The sequence below is a fragment of the Euprymna scolopes genome, chromosome 8 (genome assembly GCF_053919585.1).
Source record: "Euprymna scolopes isolate OS-2025 chromosome 8, ASM5391958v1, whole genome shotgun sequence".
Classification (NCBI taxonomy): domain Eukaryota; kingdom Metazoa; phylum Mollusca; class Cephalopoda; order Sepiida; family Sepiolidae; genus Euprymna; species Euprymna scolopes.
The window spans coordinates 18,059,813-18,076,358 of record NC_136489.1 but is presented as its reverse complement, the minus strand read 5'-3'; positions in this window follow the sequence as shown (position 1 = coordinate 18,076,358).

Below are 16,546 nucleotides of genomic sequence, written 5' to 3'. Positions count from 1 at the left end.
CTTCAGTACCATATATGCCGGTACAGTTGGACTGGGGTGACTTTGTCTGATGGGTTGAGGGTACTGGATTGACAGTTCCTGGCTGCTGTTTCCCTCTGATAATACAGGTGCCCTAACTCTTTGGTAGCGTTTAGAGCGGCTGCTGGATCAACAGTTGTATAATATCGGGATGATTGTAGTGCCATGTCACGCATGGAAAGGGACCCTGCAATAATTCCCGGTGGGCTTTCCGTAGGCCACAATCCTGTAAGTGCGGACAGCTGATGGTCTACTTGTATTGCATGTCTGATATTCTGCGCAACCACTTTTCCAGCACCCCTTATTCACCATAACTGAAACTTTTAAATTAAATAAAATGAAATGACACCTCAAAAATGGTATATTCGCTGATGACACCACTCTCTATAACAGGCACGAGGGGAAAACAAATTAACACATATCTAATGAAATGACAGAACCATATATATATATATATATATATATATATATATATATAAAATATATATATATATATACATAACATGATGATGATGATGATGAATTCTACATCTTTTTAGATGATCAACGTCATATTTAGTTTCTGATCATGTCGTCGTCCATGCAATCTCAGATGATTATGCACTCCCGCGGCAGATTTGCACATCTTGTAGCAGATGTGACATACAAATTCAGCAATTTCCGCCGAGTTAACTTCCTCTGGAAGATGAAGGGTATTCCTATGAACAATCATGTCTTCTCAAACCAGCAGTAGACTTGCAAACCTTGCTGCATATTAAACAGATCGTTTGGTCCGGACTAATAGGCACAAAGTTAACCTGAAAAGGAGTTTTGTGTGACTTAAGGTGTGGTGCAATATCTTCACGAAACCGAGTTGGCCGATGGTTTCGTGATTACCACATGTTTCGACTGGTCTTTCTCGGTTTCGTTCCACGCCCACCTTGCTTTAAGATCCGTAGAAAAAAGAGATGAGTGCGGTCCAGTCGATGGAGGTTGAATTTGTTGTGACGGAAGAAAAGTTGTCAAGCAATGAAAAGAAAATGTCGGAAAGCGCTTGTTATAAACAGTAGCAACGTTTATTAACACAATCTTCAACAAACACCACGGAATGGGAGTGATTGTGGTTGACTGGAGGTATAAAGTTTTCTCAACGGAGACGGAGAATGTAGTGCCAACGGATTTGGTTCTTTAAGCGGCGACAAAAAGCAAAAAAAAACAAAAACAAAACAAACAAAAAAAAAAACGAACCAACTCGATTTTTCGCTTTGGGTATCCTCTACTTATTGAGCCGAATCCTTGAGCAATCAGTTCTTGATTGGTCAGCCAATGGAGATTGTCGACTAATGGCTATTGTCGTAACAATCACCCTGTTAACCTCTTATTGGTTTTAGATCATCGGCCAATCTGGTTGAGTAGAGGGGTTACACAGAGCAATTCAGTGATTAGTTGATGAATGATATATAGCCGCCCAGTCCTTGTGCAAAACTTGTACTCAATTCCAAGTTATGAAATGACAAAATATAATGTTTGCCAATTTAGAAATATATTTATTGTTTATAATTTGAAAATTATGGTTTTTAGCAAGTGCAAAACAATTTACAGGTGCAAAACAATTTAAAGGTGCAAAACAATTTACAGGTGCAAAACATTTTAAAGGTGCAAAACAATTTTAAGGTGCAAAACAATTTACAGGTGCAAAACAATTTGTAGGTGCAAAACAATTTTAAGGTGCAAAACAATTTACAGGTGCAAAACAATTTGTAGGTGCAAAACAATTTTAAGGTGCAAAACAATTTACAGGTGCAAAACAATTTACAGGTGCAAAACAATTTACAGGTGCAAAACAATTTGTAGGTGCAAAATAATTTTAAGGTGCAAAACAATTTACAGGTGCAAAACAATTTACATGTGCAACCACCTGCAAATTGCAAATTGTTTTGCTTTAGTTTATAGGCCTTTGCCCGAGTCACAATCTCTTCGGACTTAAAATGTTGGATTCCCAAACGAATTTATTTTACTTATATAATTTGTTTATAATTTGGAAAGGTCCATACACCTGCAGATGGTTTTTATTTTATTGAAAGTTTTATGGGTCAAACCATGTTCTTGCTTGGGTCACCATTTCTTTGCACTCAATGACTGTTTATTACACTGCGTTCTTAAAAATATGTTGGCTACCCAAACGAATTTTATACTGTTCAATAAAACAATTATCATAATTTAATTAATTATTATTTAATTAACTTCGCCAGTCAACTTTTTGACACTTAACTAAAAATGTCATAAAGGTGGTTGACGTAGTTAGCTTTTGACAGACGCACTTGTTCATAAATGTCGCATTTCCAGCTCTTTGTGTCATGGTTAAGACCGTCAATTAAACCTTTGCGAAGCTCTAATTTCAGATTGCTGTGGACTTGCTTTCCTTTCTCTTGAACATCACAACTTTTACGTACCAACTTTCGCCATTTCCCCCCTGGAAGAGGACGTTCTTCCTATATGTCGATGTTGATTTGCAGGACTTTCAAATTGTCATTTGCACAACCCCCGAACCTCTTCCTTGGCTTATGGTGAAGTCACTTGCCATTTTCCAGCTCCCCATAAAAAATTGTTTCGGCAGCCTACAATCTTTTTATTCGAAGCACGTGGCTCACTCAATGCATGTGAGATCTGATTACAAGGGTCTCAACACTAAAGCAACATACTCACACATGGACCTCAGTGTCGGGTACTTGTGCTTGCCACTTGATGTTTAAGATTCGTCTCAATCATTTTGGGTTAAATCGTTCAAGTCATTTAATGTGCCTTTGACGCAATGCCAATCTCCCCGATGAATACAACAGTGTGGTTACATGTCTTGTAAACGTAGATCCTTGTCCTGTCTGTGATGCCACCGTCAGACCACACTCTATTCTTTAACTTTTCAAAAGCTACAGATGCCTTCTGAATTCGTCTGTGTATGTCAGTATCAAGAGAGCAGAGAGCCATCCTTTGACAGAGAAATACCAAGGTAGACAAACGAATCGACTATCCCTAGCCTAGCACCACAGACCATGATGTTCGGTTCCACGTATGACTGATCCGGTGCAGGAGTGAACATCACCTTTGTTTTAGACAAACTGATGGCAGTGTAGGAGTTAGCAAAGCGATCCATTATATGCTGCATATCGGCTTCAGTGTGCGCAATAAAACCGCATCGTCTGCATACGGTAGTTCCTTGAATAAGATATGATGGAGCTTGGTTCTGGCATTAAACCTTCCAAGATAAAAAATGCAACCTGTGATTCGAAACTTAAACATGATACCCTTATCACAATCTTGAAACGCATAAGCAAGCAGAGCAGCAAAAAATATAGTGAACAAAGTAGAGGCAAGGATATAACCTTGTTTGACACCATTGTCAACTGGCATTTTATACAATTTTCCGTTAAAGGAGACTCGAGCTTGTTTTTTTTATTTTCTCAGTCCACGTTGCAATGTGGCTTTGACAAATTAGTTGTATGATTAGAATGATCTCTACAAAGTAAAGATTCATAAATTGCCTGTTTATTCATCAACAATGGATTAATTTCAAGATTTTTGTCGTCGAATCAGTCCCTGTTCTTATTCCTTTGTAAGCCAATAGCTTCAGCACCAGCAGAATAAACCTGAGTCTTGAAATTCATCCATGTGCCATCAGATGCAAGATTATCAAGCTTTTCCACCATATTCTTTTGGGCTTTAGGCAACTTTAAATTGGCGACATCAATCCGGCTAGGCATCTTAACACCACTATGACCAACTTTCTTACGGTTTCTCTCACCAACTTGTGATCGGTATCACATTCAGAATTGCGTATGACACCAACAGTATATGCATCTCAAAGGTCCCGTTTTATCATTATGATGAAGTCAATAAGGTGACAATGCCTTAAATGTGAATGTGTCCAATTAGCTTTGTGCTTCAGGTTACGGTGTAAAAAATGTTACAGATAGCAAGATTAAAGTCTGAACACAGTTCCGGTAGCTTCAGGCCATTAACATTCATGGTACCGATACCATAGCTGCCAAGAGCACTCCAGGTCTCATAGTCTTTCCCAACACGGGCATTGAAATCACCAAGAATAACCATTTTTTTCATTAACTGGTATAGATGCAACAACAGAGTGCAGAGACACACGGTGTCATCTTCATTCGATTGAAGGTTTGGTGCATAGACTGAAAGAATAATGATAAATATGTTGTGTGAGAGAAGAATATGAAGTTTCATGGTGCTGCCACAGATGCTGGAAGGATATTCCACAGTATCAACTAAAGAGGTTTTAATTGCAAAATTGACACCACCATCTCTGCGGACACCCTCCAGTTTACCAATCCAGAACAGAGTGTAGCCTAATGATACCTCTATGATTTGATCTTATTCCGAAACACGGGTTTCTGATAGAGCAACAATATATATATTAAGTCTCCGTAGTTCTGCAGTGACAAGCACTGTCCTGCGCTCTGGACGGTTGGATGACCCTTTATCAAGAAGAGTACGTACATTCGAACCGCATAAGTTAAGTTTTGCTCCTTTGGAAGATAAATCTTTGTTTTCTTCCTGCTATCATGAACCACCGTTAGCCGCAGGAGACTAACCAGTGACAGTATGACAGACAATTTTTGGTGCACCTTTTCTAGCACTTTCTCAAGACTCTGGGTTGGCAGTGCTCTCCCTAAATAGGTCGGCCCAGTCACAGGAACCCGCACCGAAGTTGGCCTCTGTCATATGAAGGCACAACAACGATGTTAAGATAATGTTCCTGTCGTCTCTGTGCAGATTTCTGACTATTTATCTCCAACTGGTCAGGTCTGTACACGTTGTCACTCCTCCATTAGCATAGGACTTGCAGTAAAAATGAACGACAGATAAAAGATAAAAAGAAAGATCCCAAGTTACATCTGTATATCATTGTATTAAAGTGACAAACGCTTGTACGACACGCATACCACTCTCCAAGCCTCCGCAACAATAACCCAGTGACAAGCCATTGCAAAATTACCAGTGATTGCTTTGGCCGCAGATTTTTCATAAGAGTTGTCCTCTCCTAGAAGGATTGCTTTCAGCACGGCTGGTAGGAGCTCCTTCTACCTTCATAACGTCATTTACCCGTGACTGGACTTAGGTAACTATGCATCAAAACATAGTCCACACGCCGGTGGGTCATGAATGTCGCAGAGCTCAAGGATTGGTGTGGGCGTATGTATGTTAAAAGCATACAGATGTTCTAGCGTCATATATAGCTCTCTCAGTCAAATCATCCCACGTGCACGTCATGAGTTCTGCTACACCAACGGGACTCTGATGAATAGCGAGTATTCAGCGTCAGAAAAATAACTTCCAACTACCTTATGGGATTAGGTTTTTGCACCAAAGGCTAAAAGTGAAGTAACCATGTCAGAAACCGCCAGACAAGTTTAGGCCCTGCTGACTGCAGTATATATATATATATATATATATATATATATATATATATATATATATATATATATATATATATATATATATGTATATGTCCGGGAATCTATAATTTTAGTCCCCCATATGACATCATACATGACGCCGTACATAGCGCCATGTGTGACATCATCTGCCATGTCATAAATGACGTCATATGAACAAACAAATATACATACCTATATACATATATACACATATATAACCCCCCATATATATATGTATATATATATATGTATATATATATATATATATATATATATATATATATATATATAAAGGCAAAAATATAATAAAATTATTCGTATTAATAAACAAGTTTTTTTTATTTGTTTAGTTCAGGTGTTATTCAAGTGTTTTTATTTATTCGGATCTATTTTAAAACCACTTTCTCACTAGAGGAGCCAAGTGAAGGTTGTTAATATATTCTGGAAAAAATGCAACGTCTTCCTCAAAGCGATATCACTATATTACCACCAGACCCTCGCCAATATACGAACGCTCTATTGAAAGCAAAAACCGCCTGATCACTGCCCTGCATTTAAAGCATACGCGAACTCCAAACAAAAAAAAAAGTTAAAATCAAAATCTCAAAAAGCCATTTGTGAAAGTGGCAATTGAAAAGAAATTTGTCTTAAAAGATATTTACGAACTTATAAGCGGTACGCAAATAGATTATACATCTTGCGAAAAACAAGAATTATAAAAGGACCTTGTGAAAATAAAAACATAAACCCGTGTTTACACTTCATTTTATAAAGGGTTCACGGCTGCCCGCGCCGTGCGCACACCAGGAGCAAAACTGCCCCCTTAATTCCCGCGCAACGGCATGTGTTCATGCAACTGTGCGTGCGCAAATTTGAACCCATATGCACCTGCCCACATGCATACCGATCATTTTCTAACATATAAAATAATCTAGTCAGATTTTAAAAGTTGGATATGAATTCCAAGAAAGAATATCCAAGCTTATAGGTTAAGCTTTTATATGTTTTTATATGATGGAAGAGAACAATGATAGGTTCCCCTCTCACTAGCTGAAGGAAGGGAATTTTTTTATGTTGCTTACTAGAATTTACTTGCCGCATATCGTCTATTTTCTAGAAGCTGTCTCCTGTTAGATTCCTCATGTCACTCACGAACCAATTTGAAAGAAATTGACTACCCGTTTGCTAATAATTTCAACACATAGCTGCGCTTTTGTATTGAAAATTTAAAATTGGTCATACAATAGTAGAAGAACGTCTATTTTTTTGCAAACCACGTGGGTAGACCGTTCTTTCATTGGTTTATTTTGTGGTGACCCCTTTGTAAAAAAAAAAAAGGGCGTGATCACTGGCCTTGGTAAGAGCCATTTAAGACGACGAACAGCGCCTGTGAGTATTGTTAAGGATCACACCGACGTTTAATATGACTTTTCTATAAATATATAAGCGAAGGATAAATACGAAAGCCCTTCCAAAAGCAAAGCCTCCTATTTTTATTCAGCTCGAATGTATCAGAGGTGATTGCACATTGCATTGTTATGATGACTGTGCTTATGCATTTATGGCCTGGAAATTTAATTTCTCGGTTGCAGATATCAAAGGTATAAGACTTAAAAAAACAACCTCTGTCATGGACGTGCGCCAGAAGCTGAGATGCGCCATTGAATTTCTCCATGCAGAAAAAAAAATTAATCGATCACCATCCTCCGCCGCATGTAAGACGTTTATGAAGCCAATGCAGTTGATACCAACACAGAAGATGGAATAATCGATTTAAGAGTGGTACAGACATGTGAGTGACAAAGCGGAATTTCATTAAAATGGGTCCAGATGCTTTGAAGCTCATAAAGAACGAACTCACAGAGAAATAGACACACAGATAAAGTTTCTTTTATATACTAGTATAGATAAAAATCGAGATTATGATTAAATCACAAAAACAGGAACACAATCATATTTACACTGAAACTGAACTTTATTCAATACTAGAATAGCTATCCATCCCTCGTACTTCCATCTTTGTTTACCCCCCCCCCTCCCCGTTCCCTTTCTTCCCCTCTGCCCACGCAATTCATTTCCTTTCTAGCTGGACATACATACATACATACATACATACATACATACATACATACATACATACATACAACTATCTTTTACAGCATAGATTCCTCTATCAATTTATTGGAATTTTCTCTCCAAGTTAGTACATATCACTGAAAAACTGATCCTCCTTAACGAAACATGACCCAGTTGAATCCCACCACCCCAGAGAATAAATGACTTTTTCTTAATTATAGCAAGTCAATACTGATTAGCTTTGTCTGTCTTTGTTTACTAGTTTTCTACTTTTAGCTAGACATTCAAACACGAAAAAATATCCTTTTTTTATAATAGTTTTATTAAAAAAGGAATTCTTTTTACTTGTGGGAGGTCTACTCTCAAAAGACTTACCTTCTTTCTTAGACAGGACTACGCAGGAATTTTTTTGTAGAGTAGAGTGCACTGTACCTAACTCATATTAAAAATCCCTTGTCTAAATAAAAAAGAACAAAATTTGTTCATTTTTTCCAAAGTTTTTTTACGGAAAATAAAACAAAAATACACTATGTAAGTCTGTCTAAATTAAAATCGATTGCTTCATATGAAATTACTTTTTTTAGGTATAAAAGAATCGACTTTTAGCAAATATCTTTTAAGGGATTGCCTAAAATAAATTGTCGATTTCATGTAGGTTTTATTTCTGAATGCTATGACTAAATTCGTTTGGTTGTTTATGTGTCGGGATTGCTTGAATATAAAATCAGTAGCAATCGGGTTAGGGTTAGTTTTTTTACATGGAGTTCACCACTTATCAAGGCCCAATGGCCACTCGGGGATAAGGGTTATTGTGTGTACAGTAATCAAAGGGATAGTGTAGCAATAGTATTGGAGAATTGGTAAAGTGTCATTACTTAGGGGGGCGGTTCATCAGGAATTTGTTTGTGTTGGACTTGAAGACATCCAGGTTGAAGTCGGGAGGGAAACAGGCAAGCGGAACAGAGTTCCACAGGCGTGCAGTTCTAAGAAAGAAGCCTTGTTCATTGTATCTACGTTTTGATTTAGGCACAGATAGGGAGTGGAGAAAATTATTGACGGTGGTTTCAGCTAGTCGGGTGTTTTTTGAAAAAAAGGTTGTTCGTCATCAGGTAGATCGACTGACGTGCCCAAGTCGCACGAATAGATAATCAACAGGAGCAGTAGTCGTGCGTTTGTCGTGCCGTAAATTATTATACATAAATAATAAAACTTTGCTTATCTATAGTTAAAAAAAAATAAAAAAAATTGTAGCCCTGCCTGAACAACTGGTAATATACGAAAAATGTTCCAAATATACAAAGGGATAACTAAAATTTTAAATTTGAGAAATATAAAAAAAGTTCTCTCCCGGACTGTTATCCTCATATTCATAGTTGTTGCTTCACCACGTTTCGACCAATTCATCCCTTTGCCTTCTTCAGGTGATTAATCGCGACGGGATAGGAATACTGGGCCTTGTAACTATATCCCCAGTAATTACTGCCTTTCGTAGTTGTTGCCTCACCACGTTTTGGCCAATTAATTCCCTGGCTTGCTTTGGGTAGGAATGAAACTACTATCTTCAGACAATACTTACCTGGAACCGTAGAGATTAAACATCTCTATCCACTGCGTCATGTGCCCCGAAGATTAGTTGATTAGAGGATTGGTTGATTAGAGGATTGGTTGATTAGATGATTAGTTGTCCAAAACGTGGTGAGACAACAACTATGGAAGGCAGTAATTACGTGGAGTACAGCTACAAGGTTCATCATTCCTATCGAGTCGCAATTAATCATCTGAAGAAGACCAGGGGATGAGTTGGCTGAAACGTGGTGAAGCAATAACATTTACGAAGATGAGGATAGCAGTCCGCAAAATAAGGCAAACAACTTCTTTAAATTCCTCCATTAAAAAAAGTAGTTATTCCCTTTGTATATTTTGATTTTTTAGTTATAATTGAAAAATTTTCGTGTATTCCCAGTTAGTCAGGTGAGACTGCAATTTTTTGGTCGAAACGTGGTGAAACAAGAAAAACTATGAACATGAGGATAACCGCAAAAATGAATACAAAAATTATAAAGCCTCATCTCAAAAGATTCCAAAAATAAAAATAAAATGATATATAATAAAAAGAGTTATCTTCCTTACGACTAAAATGTTATTTCTTTTTTGTATAAGTTTTTGTAATGCGCGAACGAATTAAAATTAAAAACTAAAATGGCTTTACTGCAACCCGAGCGACGCCGGATAGGTACAAGTATTCTACTATGTAAGGGAAAGTCGGACAAAAGCGTAGTATTGTTTGCAACGAAAAAAGAAAATACTAAACAAATATGCAACAAATAACTACTGCCAAATGATAGAAAATGTATTTTTCTATGAAGGTGCATTGTTTCGAATTTTTTTAAACACCGTTTTAACACCGTTTGAACACTGTGTTGACACCGTTTGAAAGTTTTGTGCGAAATTTGTCTTTATACTTTCACTTAAACGATTCTCTAGCAGTATCAGAATTTTGGGGACATTCGCAGGCGAAGTCGCCATTTTGAATATACACCTATCTTTCTATCAGATTTTAATAATAGTAAAACGTAATTTAAACCCGTAAATTTTATTTCAATAAAACGAGCAAAGACCAAATTTTAATATCATAAAAGCTTTAATAGAGAAATAAACAATTTTATTTATTTTTCCGTCGATTTCTTCACTTAACATTCGAACAATAACATTACTTGAATCTTACGATAATTATTTTAACGGCAAAATAAAGAACTTACCTGGTTAATGAGTAAGATATGCTTTCTTTTAATCTTCCTGTATGAGAATTTATTCATATTTATGTATTATAATCCATGTATTTTTAAATGGAAGGATTTTTCCAACACACGGCGACGACGGCGTGTCTTTAAAGCAAGTTGTAACGACACCGGAAGTGAAAAATTATCTCTTACTTATGTACGGAGGCCTATAATGTAAAAAAACCCAGTAATTCAGAAACCTTAATAATCTCGATATTGGATTATATTCCTTCAAATTTTCCACTTTTAAAGGTTTTCGGAGGCGCTGAAAACATAAATAACCATTTATATATACGGCAAACGAAACTAGTAGTTTCCAAAATAAAAAATTTTACAAATGGTCACAAAGTGGGGGGTCACTTTTCTATAATGATGTGACGTCAAATGGGCACCCACTTTATGGCCACATTGCAATGAACAGATTGACGGTAGCAGTACGTTTTTGCCTGACTTAAGGGAGATAACTTGTCCGGTTTTTTTATTTTTGTGCCTTGACGCTATCGTAGACAAAATCTGATAGTTTTCATTTTTTCATTAACATGAATTACGATATGACGCAGATGTGCAATGGTATTTTTCTTTTTTTAATATCTTAAAGAAATACCTGAATATTTTTTTTATTATACTATAAATCTGCATTATCCGAATTCGTCTTTTTTTATATATCGAAAAAAAGGAAACCAGGAATTAAATATAATTATATAAACTGATCGACCATTAATTACTGGCACATTCTAAACAAAAATTAAGCTTCCACGTAAAAAAAACAAAACAAAAAAAAAAACACGTGGTTATCGAAAAAAGAAGGATTTAAATTTTGGACTTTACCGGTAAATTACCAGATAAGTGATATTTTTTGTTGTTTTAAATTTGAGTATTTTATTTATTCATGTTTTATCTTCAATTTGTGATATATAAAACGTTTCAAGCAAAATAAATTATTAAAATGCTCATAGACATTCCAAAATGGGGGGGGGGTGAATTTATAAAACAACGTTTGTCTAAAATATTATATTTAGTTTATCGGAAAGAGCATAAAATTTTACATTCACCCTGAAAAAAACGTAACAATTGAACGAATAGGAAAATTTTGATAGATTTTTTAAGTTTAAAAATTGAAAAATATTCATCTCATAAAAATCAATTGATTTCACTACGTAACAAAATGGCTTCCCAGAACGCACGCACGCACTTTGTAAACAATGTTTTTTAAACAATGAAAAATAATATTTCTATTATTTTTTAAACAACTTAAATAGTTTATTTTGGAAGCATATTCTATAAAGAAAATAAATAACCCACTTTAAAAAGAGAAATTACGAGTTTTCTATATTTTAATCGCAGTTTTCTGTTAGGGGTGTCAAAAATTCCCCCAAAATTCTGATACTGCTAACGATTCTCTCATTCAAAGTTGGCGGTCGAGTTTTTCTTTTTGAGGCAGTCGTTATTTGAAGGCTTAAAAATGATGATGATGATGATGATAAAACAAAAACCAAAAAACAAAAAAAAAAAAGAAAACAAAACAAAAAACAAAAACAAAACACTGATGCTAACTTGAAAAAAACAAACAAACATATCAGGGCTTATTTGTACCAGAAATTTATTTAAGATTAACATTTTACGCCTGGAATTAGAGCCTATCTTAAAAAGAATTAGCGGCCATGTTTTTTTTTTAAACAAATAATCAAATGAAACTTTTTAGTATTGAAATTGTTTTTTACTAGTGAGAGGCGCCCAAATAATACGCTTAAATATATGTTAATTCATGCAGATTTCGTATTTATTGTTAAAGGGCCAATTATCTATTGAATAATGTATACTGAAAATATTGATAAACTTGGCACTCATCAGCTAGAATTGAAACCAAAATGGTTAGCGCTCCAGCGGCGTTCTTTACCATTACAGCTAACCTGACAGATAGATAAGAAAGACTTTTAACTCACTTCAAGATATGAATGAAATTACGCATGCGCGAAAGTAATAGAAATATGTCGGCAAATTGAAATCTTTTTTTTCTTTTACACAGGCATCACCACATTATCAAGGTCAAGAGGCCACTCGAGGATAAGGGTTAAAGAGTGTTCAGTAGAAATTGGACAATATAGTAACCAATTCGGTAAATTTGTTAACTTATATGGAAAGGCTCATCAAGAACTTGTTTACGTTAGACTTGAAGACAACCATATTGTAGTCAGCCGGAAAGCAGGAAAACGGAAGACAATTCCACAGGCGTGCAGTTCTAAGAAAGAAGCTTTGTTCATGGAATCTACGTTTAGGTTTAGGCACAGATAAAGAGTGGGGGGAATTATTAATAGTGTTTACAGCTAGACGAGTATTTCTTGTGAAAGTTTGGCGAGGGGGGACCATAGATTGAAGCTCAGTCGAACACTTTCCATGAAAATAACGATACATCAGAGACAACCTCGCAACATCTCTTCTGTGAGATAGAGGTTGCAGGGAAGAGAAAATGAATCTCCTACGAGGCTACGAAGTCTATTTTGAACTCTATCAAAGCAGGCCAAGTCCTTTCTAGCAGCTCCTGCCCAGATGTGGCAACAGTATTCCATCCTTGGACGTACCTGGCTCTTATATAGATAGAGAATTGCATCAGCAGAGAGATATCTACTGGATCGATAGAAAGATCCCATTTTTCCAGCGGCATTGGCAACATATTTGATGTACGTGTTCCATTTAAGATCAGGAGTAACGGTCAAGCCCAGAAGCTTGTCAAACTTGAGGCCTCCTGAAGACGAGAGCCATTCATTTTAATTGATGCCAGATGTGGATCAGAGTGTTGATGATGTAAAGAGAGAAGCTTTGTTTAAGATGCATTAAAAGTATCCAACCATTCCTTTCCCCATTATACCACGTGCTCAAGATTAGAGGAGAGAGAATCGGAGAGAACTTGGTCGTTTACTGTCTTAGATGTTTGCATTTAAACTTGCCGACATATTTTTGTACGCGTTATTCATCCATCCATATTTTCCTCGTTATAAACCATACTTAGTGTATGGTTACTAATTCATGTTGATTTCAGTGTTATGTGACCAGTAGTTTAAGAGTTTATCTTTTAAATATTTACACACAGCCACGCACATACTTAAATCTACTGTTTTATTTACATAGATTTATAAAATGGATTTTAATAATTTAATTATTAATTATTAATTAAATATAATTATATTACAAAATAACAAACTAATAATAAATTCAAACTTTTTTAAAATAAAAATAAAAACTAAACACCACCGGCGCCTGTTGAACGTTTACGAATCCAATGCAATTGATGTTAGCACAGTTAGGAGATGGGTTCATTGATTTGAAAGTGACGACAGAGATGTGAGTATCGAAACGTGGTCCGAACTTTTACGATCGAGATATCATTCATCGCTGGTAAAAGTGCATTGAGATTGGTGATATCTATGTAAAAAAAAAAAAAAAAAAAAAAAAATTCTGAAGCATAAAAAGGTCGCTCGTTTTAACGGTACCACTCCCGTCTTTGTATTCTTCAATGTTTTTGTTTTTACTTTAAAAATAGGAAACGTAGATTTTACATCCCAACCTAACCACAAGACTAATCTTCACTTAACTCGAACCTTAAGTTAATCCAACGCATCTTTAGACAGGTCTCATCAAAACAGCATAACTGGTGGATGTTATTATTTTTTATTTTTACAAAACAATTATTTTTCAATAATGCCGGGTCTCTTCTACAAAAGACACAATACCCATTTTTAACCGATTTATTTCATATGATTTATCAAACAAACGATATTAATTTACCCATAAACCAATGGCAGTACAGTATACCAACACCAGCTTACGGTTCTCCATTCGCGGCTCCTCATATTCGAGTGTTAGGTTCTTAACTCTATCTCATTGTATGCGGGTATACCGGGCTAGCGTCATATTCTCATGAAAACGTGTGCTCTGTACACATTGTTGCCAATTTAGAGATTTTTGTTCTAGATTTGGAGATTTCGTTTGGAATATAGCAAGTAAAATTTGAACCCTATTGCAATATAATACATATATATTTTTATAAACACATAAACTGTATGTACAGTACATACTTTTTTCTTTGAAATCGTGTATTAATAATGTTTTTAATTACATATTACTGAATTGTACTGTGTTATTATTACTTGATCTGAGCGTATTGCATTTATTTAAGCTTGCCCTTACATTTGTTCCACTTTCCGTTAATTCTAATACACATGTCGTACGCATAGAGAATGACTTTACGGTACAGTAATACTATGTTATGCAGTGTCACTGTCCTTCAGCACTTACGTTTCCTTTTGATTAAAATATTGTTGCAGTATAAAACTAAAATGTGTCTACTGTATTATTACTATATCAGTCAAATACATAACTGCATGCAATATTACTACAGTATTACTGTATTAATGTATAAGCGTGTCTTTAGAAAGTGTTTGATAGACATTTTGTAAAATATAGTTTCTCATACATAGAAGTTTTAAAACTGCATCTTATATTCGCGGTTTTTCACTATTCACAAAGGAGGGGCAAAGAACGTAACCATCGCGAATAGAGAGGGAACACTGTACATGTCTTTCTTGAGCAGAACATCTTGAATGAAAATGTAATAGCGAGGACGCGCGGACGGCAGCAGCAGTAACTGTACGACAGCCAGCGAGTGCAAATGACTGAGCTATGTGCGAGATGACGTCACAGCTAGGAAGAAGGAAAGAAAAAGATTATAAAAAAGAAAAACCTGGCTCTAGAAGGACAGAAATAGATGTGTTAAATACGTGGCCCGAGAGTGACAGAGAAAGACGTGTCTTAAACATGGCCGGAAAAAGACAGAATACTACATATTCGACATGGCAGAGTTTTGTTAAGCACCTTGTAGTACGAGAAGACTTTTGGGACAAGAGCCAAGGCGTTATTCTGGAAGTATCTTAAATAAATGTTTGTTGTTTCAACTGAATAAAAGTGAGTTGAGTCCTTAATTTTTTTTCTTGGAAATCACCACGTATCAAGGCCCGAAAGCCACTCGAGGATAAAGGTTAATGAATGTAAGGTGGTGGTGTAGTAATCACTGATGGTTTAAATTGGGTAGAATTTAATTATTTATAAGAATTACTAAATAAGAATTTTATTACATTGGATTTGAAGGCTACCACGTTGTATTCAACCGGAAAGCAGGACAGCGGAACAGTGTTCCAAAGGCTAGCAGTTCTGGGAAAGAAGCTTTGTTCATGGAATCTACGTTTAAATTTAGGCACAGATGGAGAGTGGAGGAAATCACATATAGTATTTGTAGCAAGTCGAAATGTTTTTCGTGAAAGTTTGGTAAAGGGCAAGGGATTGGAGTTCAATTGAGTATTTGCCTTGAAAATAATGATAGAGCAAAGACAGGGCGCGACGTCTCCTCTGTTGGAAAGAGGTCGATGGGAAGAGAAAAGGGCATCATCTACTAAGTTTCACAGCTAGTTTTGAACTTTATCAAAGCAGGATAGGGTGTGCCGAGTAGCTCATGTGGCAACAATACTCGTTTTAGGACGTACTTGCCTCTTATACAGATAGTGGATTGTATCAGCAATGAGATACCTACTGGAGCGGTAGAGTGATTCAACCATTTTTCCAGCAATCTTGGCAACAGATTTGATGTACATGTACCATTTAAGATCAGTAGTGAAAGTCTGTCATAGAAGCTCGTCAAGACATGAAGCTTCCCCAAGACGGGAGCCATTTATTTCGATTGGGACGTGGTGGAGCTTGTTTTGTTTTCCTTGTAACTGTTTGCATTAATCGTGTGGTTCCTGAGTGTTGACATGTAACGACTTTGTTACAAAAAAAGTTGATTTCTCTCTTTTATTTGAACTTTTTTTCATACGCAGCCTCGAGACGAAATACCTTCGTCCTAGTTTCTAATTTGTGTTACATCAGTATTATCATGCGTAGACCCATTTTTATTGACCTATTTTTATTGACTCATTTTTATTGACCCATTTTTATTGACTCATTTTTATTGACCCATTTTTATTGACCCATTTTTATTGACTCATTTTTATTGACTCATTTTTATTAACCCATTTTTATTGACTCATTTTTATTGACTCATTTTTATTGACTCATTTTTATTGACCCATTTTTATTGACTCATTTTTATTGACTAATTTTTATTGACTCATTTTTATTGACCCATTTTTATTGACCCATTTTTTGGCCCACTTTTATTGACTCATTTTTATTGACTCATTTTTA